Genomic DNA, 13,991 nt, shown 5'->3' with positions numbered 1-13,991 from the left:
GAAACTACTTCTGAATGACCATGGGAACTGACCTCAACAGCTATCTAATCAAGTAATCTGCATTTAGCAATTGCCAAGGCTAGACATTTCCTCTGGAAATTTCCACTACGTGCATCTGACGAAGTGGGTCTTTGCCCACGAAAGCTTATGCTCCTACACTTCAGTCAGTCTATAAGGTGCCACAGGACTCCTCGCCGTTTTTTTAAAAACTAAACTCTTATAGTTGTGGGTGTTCTTATTGTCCAATCAAACATCCCAGGTATAAAAATTAAGCTCTGATTAGATTATCCAATGGTCCTTCTGCCCTTAAGGTCAATGGAACTAAGAAATACTTGTTTGAATCCTGATAAGCTCTAAGCATCTCAATAATATATTGCTTGCAGCAATGATTTTCACAGGCCAATTTCCTTGGGGTGAGAGAATATTTAGTTTGTTCTGTTTCAAATTTGCTGCCTTTCAGTTCCATTGACTGTCCTTTGTCCATGAAAAACTGGGAATGGAAGTGACTTTTCTTCTTCTCTTATGTTCTGTTCTATCTATCTATCTATCTATCTATCTATCTATCGGTATGTCTAGACTACATGCCTCTGCCGACAGATAGATAGATAGATAGATAGATAGATAGATAGATAGATAGATAGTTTGGGTATGTCTAGACTATCTGCCTCTGCCAACAGAGGCATGTAAAATAGGCTACCCGACATAGTCAATGAAGCGGGAATTTAAATATCCCCGGTGTCATTAAAATAAAAATGGCCGCCATGCTGTGCCGGCTCATCTGATCGTCGGCACAGCGCGCGAGTCAAGACACAGATCGTAGACAAGGGAAGCCTTTGTCGACCTCTCCTGTAAACCCGGTTTCACAAGGCATAGGGGAGCAGTTGACAAAGGCTTCCCTTGTCGACTGATCTGTGTCTTGACTTACATGCTGTGCCGACGATCTGCTGAGCCGGCACAGCGTGGCAGCCATTTTTATTTTAATGAAGCCGGGGATATTTAAATCCCCGCTTCATTGACTATGTCAGGTAGCCTATTTTACATGCCTCAGTTTGGGTATGTCTAGACTACCAGCCTCTGCCAACAATCTATCTATCTATCTATCTATCTATCTATCTATCTATCTATCTATCTATCTATCTATCTATCTATCTAAGAGAACAGTCTCCAGTGTCTAAAACTTTCCTTCGTAGTGATGATCGTAATGTTGTAGATGAGCTCACCAAGAGGGAGGGGGAACAATTTTTAATTTATAAAGTGGTAGTCATCCCTGAACTTGCAAAAATAAACTGAGCATCCTGGCTGATCCCTGCAACAGATTAGCTCTGTCATTTTAAATTGCTGAAGCCATAATGTGATGCAGAAAACAGAATGCCATTCCCGCAATGTGTCTTCCAGCAGGATGCCTTTGGAATTGCTTGGCAGCACTTTCTGCCTCCTCAGAGACGTCCAGTCATGTATAATGTGCTGTAACGGAGCTAGCTGCTAGACTCACCCTGATAAATCCAGGCCCTCAGAGACTGCCTCCGTGCTCGCAAGGCATGGACTAATTCCCCACCAGATACTGCTTCCGCAAATGCTGCTGAGGTAGAAATCAGGTCCAATTACCAGAGTTGTCTAAAGAGTGCAAAAGTGGAACAACAGCAACAGCATCAAGATGATTCTTTCAATTAAAGGTGGCTTTGGAAAGATCCAGATGTGTCTAAAGAAAGATCCAACCTCCGTGTCTTACCCTGGCTGAAGGATGTGACAATGGTCCAGCTGTCTGACTTCTGTGACTCTAGAGACTATGCTTTCTTATAAGTTAATAGGAGTTCTCCTTTAGCTAATGTGGTAGGAACTTGGGCTTTTGAGGCTCAAGTCTCCACAAAAGGCCATGGCAACTCTTCCTGGTGAGATGAGGCCCCAGGTGCAACTGGAACCATTATGGAATGTTTGGGAAAAGCTCATTCATAGGGTGTATACATATGGTCAGCGACCTGTCTTCTGGTTGTCTCCTACGGCCGTGAAGCCTCTCACTTTCTCTCAGCTACAGGAATTTCTGTAGTTCAAGTGGTATGTTTGGTGCTAAACATTCTGTCTGCATCTAGACTGGCAAGTTTTTTCTGCAAAAGCAGTTGCTTTTGTGGAAAAACTTGCCAGCTGTCTACACTGGCCGCTTACATTTCCGCAAGTGCTTTTGCGGAAAAGCGTCTGTGCCAATCTAGACGCTCTTTTCCGCAAATGCTTTTAATGGAAAAACTTTTCCGTTAAAAGCATTTGCGGAAAATCATGCCAGTCTAGACGTAGCCTCTGGCTTTGATACACTCTGTCTCTGTGTGAGTGAAGTCATGATTTCTTAGCTCGGCATTCAATGGGTATTCAGTCCTGTGCTTGCTTGATAGACTTATCAAGGCTGAAAGAAGGAGATGGATATTTAACTATGGATATTCCCTTTTAATAGCGTGTATACTTTCTGCTCCGGGTACCATGGTGATGAGTGTAGTATGCACAAAGGTTGAGCTGGCTGAAAAATGGTAGCCCTACTCTGAGAAAAATTTCAAAATAAATTTCAAAGATTTATTTTAAGTTTTATGTTACAGAGGAAGTTTTCCAATAAAATTAATTTGGTGACAAAAATACTTTTTCTCAATTTTATTCCAGTGGAAAAATGTTTTGGGGTTGTTTGGCAGTTTCTTTTTTTAAAGACTCTGTAGATTTTTTTTCCACTTCTATTCTAGAGAAACATTTTTATTTAAAATTTCACATTGAAAATCTTTGACCAAAATGATTGTGTGGGGGGAAGGGGGGTGAAAATATTTGTTTTGGTTGAAAAGGTATTTTCCATCCAAAAAAGGAATTTAGATAGAAGAAATGTTTTGACCAACATCTCCCTAAATACTTAACCCATTATGGGGAAGGCAACTTCGGCCACATATCTATATGTGGGAAGATCCATGCTGAGGCGTCTGATCTTCCGGCATTCAATTTAGCTGGTCTAGTAAAGACACACTAAATCGAATGCTGAGGGCACCCACGTTGGCACTGGTGCTCCTCTCAACAGCGAGGAGTAAGAGAAGTTGATGGGAACATTTCTCCCATCAACGCCCTGCTGTGAGGACAGCCCTGAAGCTCAGTTTAAGGTATGTTGGCTCCAGCTATGGTTTTTACATAGCTGGAATTGCATATCTTAAGCTGACATTTCCCCATAGTATGGAGTTGGCTTTAGTACTCAGTCACCTGCCTCTTCCAAGTTCTAGGATTCTTAATCCAGAGCTTTTCACTGGATCTAAACTCATTTAATCTCCAGAAAGAGAGGATTCATCCACTACAGAGAGAGGCATTTTTAAAATTCATTAGCTTTCGGGATGTTTAAGCTTGTAAACCGTATCTCCCTAAAAGACATAAAAGGGACAAAATGAGCTAGCGGCAATGAGGCGGCAGCCAAGTCAATGCTAGTTACTGACCTTGAGTTAAAGTGAACATGGCATTGTGAAAGCTATTGTGTGTATTATACACTACAGACTCTTGAAAGTTTATCTAGGTACTTTTCCTACACTAAGTTCTTTTCAATGGGCGTTTTAATTGTTAATAGAGTTATTCAGATCCAAATTTACACCCCTTTTTAGGGAAAGAGCCTGTGGAAGTGTACTACGTTATTTTTCACAAGGCCTTAAGTCCGCTGCTTTCCAGAACAGAATTATGTGCAGAACGATACAGTGTTGGCACAAGAGTTTTGCTCACAGGAATGTGGTTCAACTTTGGCCAGATAGACTTCACTACAGCAGTGTTCACCCCCTGGCAATCTGGATTTTGGCTTTACTAAGACTTTTATTTTAAAAAATATAACAAAACACAAGTTTCTTTTTGGGTATGAAGTGTTGGTTATGGGATGGCATTCTCTGGTTTACATGTCCACGTAGATGGCATATTTTAGAACGACATTAACAGGATAGCACGGGTTACAGAGCAATAGATTTCCACTTTCTCCATAAGTAAAACAGGGCAAACTACAATTGATGGTACACACAGAGGCTATGTCTAGACTGCATCCCTCCATCGACAGAGGGATGCAAATCAAGCACGTCGAAATTGCTAATGAAGACATACCCTGGTATCTGGCTTTGCCACTCCTCAGCATCCCACCGCAGACTGTCCTCGGGATCCAAGGTTGCCAACTCTCCCGGACCAGGCTACTGGACACTGTTTGTCGCAATAGCATCCTGTCCTTCCAGTCTGGGAGAGCTGGCAGCCAGAAGTAGGACCCCATTCTGAAGTGGTGAGGGGTACAAACAAGTCAGACGTGGTGCAGCTAAGCCCCCACACCTTAAACATAGTTCCAGAGCCACTGAAACCTGCCCCCCCAAAAATCCAGTGCTTTGAAATGATGGAAATTCAGAGTTAAAATCCAATTTCTCTTTGGGAAGAGGACGAGAGAGAGAACTAACAGACGAGACAGATGCTAGACAAGGGGCTCAGAAATTGGGGAGAACAGCCATAAAAATTGACTAAGGAGGCAAGCTAGCTGTACTGCATTGCTATGGGGCAGGATACTCTATTAGATAAAAGCAGATGGTATTTTTCAATCTCGCTAACTCGACTGGCTTGGAACTAGCGAGCTGGAGGCAAAACATTTTATCCTATTTTTAATCTCCTGAGTAATGAGAAGTAGAGAGGGGGGTCTTCAGTTCTCCCCTGCCGTCGGGGTCACCCTGACACACCATGCCTCTGGTTGGAATCCCAACTTTTCTGACCTCTTCACAATTGATGTACACTTCTAAGGACTTTCCAAATCATGCTCTCTTCTCCCCCCGCCTCCGGGGACAATTCATCCTGATTCCTTGTTAGTGAAAGATGTTTTGCTAGTCGCCTTTCAACTTTTGACTGTCAGCAGCATACATCAGCTAGTTCAAAAGGTAGCATCATGCTGTTTCAGATCAATGCAGACCCCACATTTCTGTTTTACTGTGAGCTGCTCTTTTTTGACCAAGAAAAAAAATATCAAGTTTGAATACCTGAAAACATCTTGTAAATACTTGCTGTAACTTTGTTTCTCTTCTTGGACTGAAATAATCTAGACGACAAAACATCAGAGAAACTAGGTCGTGAAAGGAAAATTCATAAAAGTAATCTTGTGCTTTGAAGACCCCCCATATAATTTGCAGGGGTGGGTGTTGCTGGTTGGGATTCTCAGAGTTCGTGACTTTTTTTTCCCAGAGGTTAAACTAATTGATTTAAAGAAAGAAAAACAAGTAAAGCCACGGTTCTTCAACTCTGTGAACTTTTCTTTCTGAGAACATGGTGTCAAAATACCAAAGCAATTTTAACTCATCCTCTGCTGTGCACTAAACTTGTAATTTCAGCCCTGTGCACTCTCCATTAGGCGACACTGTTTGCTTCTCAGACCAACCAAATTGTGGAAGACAGAGTTCTATGAAATAGTTACCGTAATGCTTCTGGGATTTTAATTGTGGTGCAAACGATGTTAGAGCACCTGGATCCTTTGATACGTCTTTTTCCATACTTTTAAAATCTAAATAAATAAATGTGCACTAGCAAATACTAATGTGTAGATACAAATGACAATCAGTATGTCTGCATTCACAAACTGAGTTTAATGGGGACTATGTATAATTGCCAATAAAAAAATCAAGTTCATGTGTGTACAGAGAGGATAGCAGACCACTATGTGCAAGAAAGCTATTCCCTTAATGGATACCAGTAGTTCCCATTAAATAGTCTAGTAGCACTTTAAAGACTAGCATAACATGTAGATGGTATCATGAGCTTTTGTGGGCAAAACCCACTTCTTCAGATCTGAAGAGGTGGGTTTTGCCCATGAAAGCTCATGATACCATCTACATGTTTTGTTAGTCTTTAAAGTGCTACCAGACTATTTGATGTTGTTTAAGTTTTTCCTGTTACAGACTAACTCAGATGTACAATATTAAAGGGTTCAGAGGGGTAGCTAAGTAGCCATGTGGCTGCCAAACTAGCAAAAGCCAGTATCTTAAGAGTTAACACTGTGCATCTTTCAGGGAGCATCATCATAACGAGAACCAGGGGCCAAAGAGACAGCCCCAGACATCTTCCTACTCTGCAGGCTATAATGTTCACTGGTGCAAGGTAGGCTTAAAAAAAAGGTGAAAAAGAATAAAGTGTTTTGGAAAGAGGCTAACGTGTAGCTTTTCTGACAGTGGGCTGGTATTTTCTGCCCTGCTTTTTCAATGAACAGTTTATCATTCAGATTCACCACTCCTCATGGAACAATATTTATTCTCTGAAGGTTTTGATTTTTTTTTTATGCTTAAAGCCTCTCCAAAGTTCATGTGGTTCTTATGGAACTTGCACTTAACCTTAAAGAAACAATCTGAAAGCTCAGTCTATGACCTTGAAGGACAGGGGCAGGGCAGATATGAAATATCACTGCATTTTGATAAAGACGCTTTTGGAAATATCTAACCAGGCATTTAACATAAACAAGGAGAAAAGGATACATACTGTAAGTGATAATATTTTTTTTCTGGGAAAGGGGAATGCAACAGTGATTAAAAACAGCACCTGAGCTGAATGGCAACACAGATCCATGAAAAGAAAAGAACTGGGTTTTTAGTCCAGTAAAGGTTTTATTTCAGCAAAGGCTGCCAGAGAATTGAGGCTAGCAGCAACCCATGCACAGAAGAGTTTGAAAGCCATCCTATGAGGCAAGATGTTTCTTTATGGCACATGTGAGGTGACCAGTCCTCATTCTCCCAGGCAATAAAGTAGTCAGGAAGAAATACCGCTGTGGTCAGGAAGAAATACCGCTTTTTATTTTCACCCTCTTCCTTGCAACATGATACTGCACAGATGGGTAAGTCTGCACCTTCCTTCGAAACATCTGGTCTTGGAGCATTGCTGGAGCCAGAATACAGAATTGCATGGCTAATGGCTGAGTCTGGTATTTCAAATTCTAATGGCCTTCATGAGACTTCTGAGTTTTTGACTCTTTGAGCCTCTGTTGGTGAACACATAGTATTCTAGGAGAGCAATTAGTGAGTCATAAATCACCAGTCTTCAGTACCATTAGACTGGACTGTGACTTTAAAAGAGCTCTCACCACTTCAGCTGCAGGACACCTTCCAGTCATTGGAGTTTTGTTTGATCGTTTGTTTTTAGTGCTCACACCAGTTCTGTGAGGTGGGAAAGTACACTCTGCCATTTGCTGATGGGGAACTCAGGCACAAGGAAGATTAAGGGACTTGCTCAAGGTCACACAACATCTGTGGCAGAGCTAGACACTCAATCCCAGGCTGTTACGACTACATCCAGAGACCTCTCCAGAAGTCATGCTGCCTCTCCTTTCTGAAGCACTCTACTGGCCTAACGAGGCCATAATTACAGGCCCACACTTCCTCACAAGGGCATGGTGCCCATCTCCAATGCAAATCCCCCCTCCGCTTTTTGTATCATCATCCTACCAGCCAGCATGGGCTCAGGCAGGAGTCATCTGAAATCAGCTTTTCTTACTTGGTTGGCATGGCACAAATATATTGAAAATGCCCTTCCCCCCCCTCCAAACCATGCTCCCTCAGGAGACTGCAGCGTGGGAAGAATCAGTCAACACTAAACAAAAATCCATGTGATGTAGCTGCTAATAATGACCCCATCAAAACGTTTTAAATTCCTCAGCGTCTGCTTTCCACTTTAGTTTCAGTACGAGCATTACCTGCTTTCCAATCATAAATACACTGCACCTCCTTGTAGATCTATAATTGAGTTAGGACGGTTTCCATAGCAACTGCGGTGATTAATTAAAATACCCGCACACGGTAAGTTTTATAGATGCAGGAAATATTTTCATGTTTAAATGGTGCAATCTGTTTAGACCCAAAGGATTCCTTTCTCCCAGTCTCTGCTAAGAAATTGGGCTATTTCCCCCCCGTTTTGGTGTTGATAAATCATTGTGTTATTCCTGATCAACTCTATAAATTATTCCCCATGGTTAGTGTCCACTGAAGGCCTGGGGATAAATATGGTGAAATACAGAGATCTGTGTGCCCTGGGCTACAGTAGGGAGTTATTTTGAAATAACCCCCCTTATTTTGAAAAAATAAATTGAGCGTCCATGCTACCAAGACAGTTATTTTGAAATAATAGGCTGGTTATTTTGAAATCTGTACTCTGGCTTTCCTAAGGTGCGTCTACACTGCATGGCTATTTCGGGATACCAGCGGTATCCCGAAATCGCTACCCTGGGTCTACACAAGCCACCTGTTATTTTGAAATATTTTTTGAAATAACGGGCACACTATTTCACCATCCCAGTAAACCTCGTGCATGAGAGATAAGGGATAGCTTGAAATAGCATGTTATTTGAAAATCTGGCGTTGTGTAGATGCGCCAAAATTCAAAATAAGCTATTTTGAAATATATTCAAAATAAGATACACAATTTGCATTGTGCAAATTGCATAGCTTATTTTGAGTTTAGGGTGCTGTGTAGGCACACCCTCAGGCTACATCTACACTGGCATGTTTTTCCGGAAATGCTTTTAATGGAAAAGTTTTCCGTTAAAAGCATTTTCGGAAAATCGCATCTAGATTGGCAGGACGCTTTTACGCAAAAGCACTTTTTGCGGAAAAGCGTCCGTGGCCAATCTAGATGCGGTTTTGCGCAAAAAAGCCCTGATCGCCATTTAAGCCATGGGGCTTTTTTACCCAAAACAGTACTGTGCTGTTTACACTGGCCCTCTTGAGCAAATGATTTGCGCAAGAGGGCTTTTGCCCGAACAGGAGCAGCACAGTATTTCCGCAAGAACACTGACGATCTTACGAGATCGTCAGTGTTCTTGTGGAAATTCAAGTAGCCAGTGTAGACAGCTGGCAAGTTGATCAGGAATAACACAATGAAAAACTTGCCAGTCTAGATACAGCCTCAGGGAATAATGCTTATTTCAAAATAGTTATTTCGAAATAGCTCTAGTGTAGATTTTCTGTTGCTGCTCTTTTGAAATAACAACTCCCCAGAGTCATTTGAAATAAGTACTCCCCAGTGCTTCCTTGCTAAATTTCAATGCTCCCCCATATTGGGGACACACTATTTTAATTTTGATATTTTGGGAGTTATTATTTCAAGTGTAGTTATTTCAAAATAGTTTCTTTCACATGGCTTGTGAGACTTAAAGCATTCAACTATTTGCATGAGAAAATGAGCAGGCTGGAGCAGCTGCCTACCTGTGAGCCCACATGTGCCCGCATATTTCCATATGCTCTGCCACTGACTCACCGTGCGACCTTGAGCAAGTCAGTTAAGGACAGATTGATTCCCTGACTTATAGCAGTAAGGAGTTACTTTGAATCATGGTCCAATATCTTTGCTGCCGTTAACCTAGCTGAACTTCTCATCACTGTGGAATGAGCAACAAAAGAACAGCGAGTCCATTAGTAATAGAATGATTTTCTCCAAAGAAAAAGAGACACATTTTATTTGTTTCGTATCCTTTATCTGCCCGCCGGCAATAACCGTAATCTCCATTCTGTGAGATTACGAAGAAAAGGAAGGAGAGATACTGATGGACAAGGGCTGATTGTCAGTCATCTGTAATCTCTGGGGGTGGGTGAACGTTTTCCTCTTGTTTATTTTTTCCTCTGGAGATGACGACCCATTGTCAGCTGTCAACATCAGACAGAATGCAACTGGCGGACAATATCAGGAGTTAGTACAGCAAGAATTATGGGCAAGGTGAAGGAAAGACTTCCAGACTGGGTGACCAGTCAGAGAGTAGGAGCTAGCAGGTTTCATGTCAGATAAGGAAAGGAAATTGAAAAGATATAAAACGTAAGGCTTGTTCTTTCTGGTGACTGTCAGATTGCTTCCTCTTGTACAAACCTCATTCTCAGTTCCTGCTTCTGAGTACATTAACAGGCAGGGCTGCTTTTCTGGGTGATGTTAATAATAATATTCAGTTACTTCGAGGCTAGGAGGAAAAAACCCATAAAATCCCAATGGCACCCAGAACTAACACCCTAACATCTGAAGAAGTGGATTTTGCCTATGAAAGCTTATGATACTATAGATACACACGTATGTATAGGGATCTTGGGGTTATAGTGGACCACAAGCTAAATATGAGTCAGCAGTGTGATGCTGTTGCAAAAAACTCAAACATGATTCTGGGAGGCATTAACAGGTATGTTGTGAGCAAGACACTAGAAGTCATTCTCCCGCTCTACTCTGCGCTGGTTAAGCCTCAGTTGGAGTATTGTGTCCAGTTCTGGGCACCACATTTCAAAAAAGATGTGGAGAAATTGGAGAGGGTCCAGAGAAGAGCAACAAGAATGATTAAAGGTCTAGAGAACATGACCTATGAAGGAAGGCTGAAAGAATTGGGTTTGTTAAATTTAGAAAAGAGAAAATTAAGGGGGGACATGCTAGCAGTTTTTAGGTATCTAAAAGGGTGTCACAAGGAGGAGGGAGAAAAATTGTTCATCTTGGTCTCTGAGGATAGGACAAGAAGCAATGGGCTTAAACTGCAGCAAGGAAGGTTTAGGTTGGATATTAGAAAAAAGTTCCTAACTTTCAGGGTGGTCAAACACTGGAATAAATTGCCCAGGGAGGTTGTGGAATCTCCATCTGTGGAAATATTTAAGAGTAGGTTAGATAAATGTCTATCAGGGATGATCTAGACAGTATTTGGTCCTGCCATCAGGGCAGGGGACTGGACTCAATGACCTCTCGAGGTCCCTTCCAGTCCTAGTTATCTATGATTCTATGATTCTATGATATTTTTGTTAGTCTAGAACAGTGGTTCTTAACCTTACTGCAGCCTGCACCCCTTTGGTTCTCAAAATATGTTCTCGCACCCCTTATTAAAAATCGTTGACGTAGGTCAGTTCTTTAAACCTAAGATATATCATAAATATCTGGCATGTCTCTCACCCCCAGAAAGGGCATCTCGCACTTCCACGGGGTGCGTGCGCCCCAGGTTAAGAACCACTGGTCTAGAAGGTGCCACAGGACAAATCATTGCTTTTCATGTGTTTTTCAGTCATCTCTGGAATTTGAGTGTATAACTCCATCAGATCACTACCGGGTGTAGCTTTTCACACTCACTCAGCACAGGTGTCAAGATCGCACCAAGGACAGGGCCCTGGAGAATGAGCCCAAGTTACTGTGATTTTTCATGTAAATGTGCAGTCAATATCTATTTGCATATGCAAATAACCAAACTTCCCTTCATAATTCTGTGAAGCCTGGGCTTCTGATTCATCTAAAAATCCGGCCAGGGGACTTTCATTGAGGGATCACAAAGCGGTTGCATAAGCATAGTTTGTTTAAGCCTCACAAACATCTGCCGGTAACCTTGTTGAGGTGTTTTGATGGGATCATCTCCATTTCGCAGGTGAGGAATTTGAAACGTAGAAAGAGGAAGGTGTCACAATTCCTGCATTAACTGCATTTCTGACACGCTCCTGGTTTTCTTAGGGGCACCCCACTCGGGTCCCAGGGTTCTAGCTGGCACCTTTCCCGAGGTCGAAACGTGCAATTCACTCCCACCAGATGGCTGCTGATCCCTAGCCTCAAAGCCAGGCCCTGCAGCCACGGTGGGAGCAAAATTATGATTAGCGGCCATTCTACCAGCTAACGAGACCTCCGCGTCCATCCAGCACCGCCGCAAGAGATAGAAACACACATTAACACCCAGTCCCGGGGCGGCCCATCAGGATGAACACGTGGCACACAAATGCACACAGAATGGGCCCCATTCCTCTCGACTGTGGTGCCCTTTGGTGTGCAAATACGTCCTAGAGCTGGATTGACGGCCCCCCAGGAAAGATCGTAGTCACACACTTTATGCATCTCCAAGCTGGCATTTCAGGAGGTGTTTCAGGAGCTGGGGACACAGAATGGAGTCTGGGCAGGATATCGGGTGAGCTGGATGAAGGACTTTTGATCCTTGCCCTCCTCTTACCCCTTCTCTGAAATGTAGGAAAGCTCTGTTCTCTCCCTGCCGCCAAACCGTGCGGCGTAAGGGCCTTTCTTGCCAATGGGCTCGGATCCGAACATCCCTGAGCTTGTGTAGCCAAAGCTGAAGGGCTCTGTGCTTGTTTCAAATACTGGCTGTAACCGAGAAGAACACAGGGAAGGAGAGAACGGATCAGCAGTGCGACAGGAGGAAAGTCTTTATTGTGATCCGCCCGGAGGGCTACGGGATTTGCTTCACCTTGTCACAAAGTGATTTGTTCCCACAATCACAGGGAGAGATTCTGTTTCCTTTTCTTAGGAATACTCTGCCCCGTCAGTCCCTTAACCAGCGGCTCTGGCTGGTGTGTACTGGAATCAATGTGAAAGGAGAGGAAAGAGGAGGGAAAGCAAACAACATTAGGCATCAAATCTGTGCTGATTAGGCCTCCGTTGGAGTGTTGTGTCCAGTTCTGAGCACCACATTTCAAGAAAGATGTGGAGAAATTGGAGAGGGTCCAGAGGAGAGCAACGAGAATGATTAAAGGTCTAGAAAATATGAGCTAGGAAGGAAGACTAAAAGAATTGGGTTTGTTTAGTTTCAAAAGGAGAAGACTGAGAGGGGACATGCTAGCAGTTTTCAGGTATCTAAAAGGGGGAGGAGGGAGAAAAATTGTTCTCCTTGGCCTCTGAGGATAGGACAAGAAGCAATGGGCTTAAAATGAAGCAAGGGGGGTTTAGGCTGGACATTAGGAAAAACTTCCTAACCATCAGGGTGGTTAAACATTGAACTAAATTGCCCAGGGAGGTTGTGAAATCTCCATCTCTGGAGATATTTAAGAGCGGGTTAGATAGACATCATCAGGGATTGTCTAGACCAGTGTTTCTTAAACTTTTTAAGATCGAGGAACTGCAAACAACATTTTTTTATGAGAAACACCATGTTTTTTGTTGAGGAAAAAAAAAGGTCGGGGGGAAGTGGATGGGGAACACGGACCCCAAACAGCCGCTTGCCGCCACCTGCTCCCCCGCCGGGGCCCAGCTGAGCAGCGCAATGCTCGACCAAGCCACCATGGAGGGAGGGGAAGGGGGGCGGGGCGCTGATGTTCATGGCCGGGGGCCTAGTCGTGAACATCAGCGTTACAGACTCACAGACACTGGGCTACTATATATATGATGATGTGAGTGTTTCTGCACGTTTCTATAGCTATTAAATAATATCGGAGTATGAATTTAACACAGTTCTTGACATTCCTTAGCCGACACGGCGCCATCTATCTCTGTCACTCGTCTGCTCTGGGAGCCGTCCTTGCATTGCAAAGCAATGTACGCAGGGACTATAAAGACCGGATGAGAGAGTGATAGATCTTTTTTAAACACTGGGGCATTACACAGTTTTATGATGCAGTAAAATCTTCTCCAGGCATGACAAGTATGGACTGACAGAGACCGTTTTATCTATAAAGCATTAAAGTCTGAGTGCCACGTTGGACAAGCATAATAGAGGGGAAAAATAATCTCCAAGAAGACGAGAGCTCCGGCAGCAAGAAAACAAATGGACGGGGATGTCACTTAGACATTTCGCCAGCTCTGAGTTGCCTGCTCCATCACTAAGGACATGACTGGCAGCGAGAGGAAGGCATGTGCCTTCAAATCATTGTACATATTGCTTAGGATCTGATAAAGAAAAGGGAAATCAACAGTGTAGGGAGGGAGTGTACTTCGGTTTATCTTCTCTATATGGGGGGGTCCAAATCTGATGGGCTTGAATTGATGAGAGGTGCATGACTAGAGCCTGAGAGCGACGGACAGGTGACACGATGCCTTTTTCTCTGTAGAATATTTGCTCTGTCCTGCGGGACACATGGACTTTTTTTTTCTAAGCTCTTCTCCCGTTCGCCCTCATGTTTAGCCGTTTTCCAGATCAGCTTGTACTCAAATGCACCGGGGAGTCCTCAATGGCGTGTAACGCGAACATCTGTCCGCCGGCAAGATGGGCACATCTGGAGCTACTCATGCTTCATCATTTCCCAATATTAGAGGTCAGCTGTTCACACGGTAATAATGTCCCG

The sequence above is a fragment of the Pelodiscus sinensis genome, chromosome 28 (genome assembly GCF_049634645.1).
Source record: "Pelodiscus sinensis isolate JC-2024 chromosome 28, ASM4963464v1, whole genome shotgun sequence".
Lineage (NCBI taxonomy): Eukaryota > Metazoa > Chordata > Testudines > Trionychidae > Pelodiscus > Pelodiscus sinensis.
The sequence above is the reverse complement of the archived record's forward strand: the minus strand, read 5'-3'. Positions refer to the sequence as shown.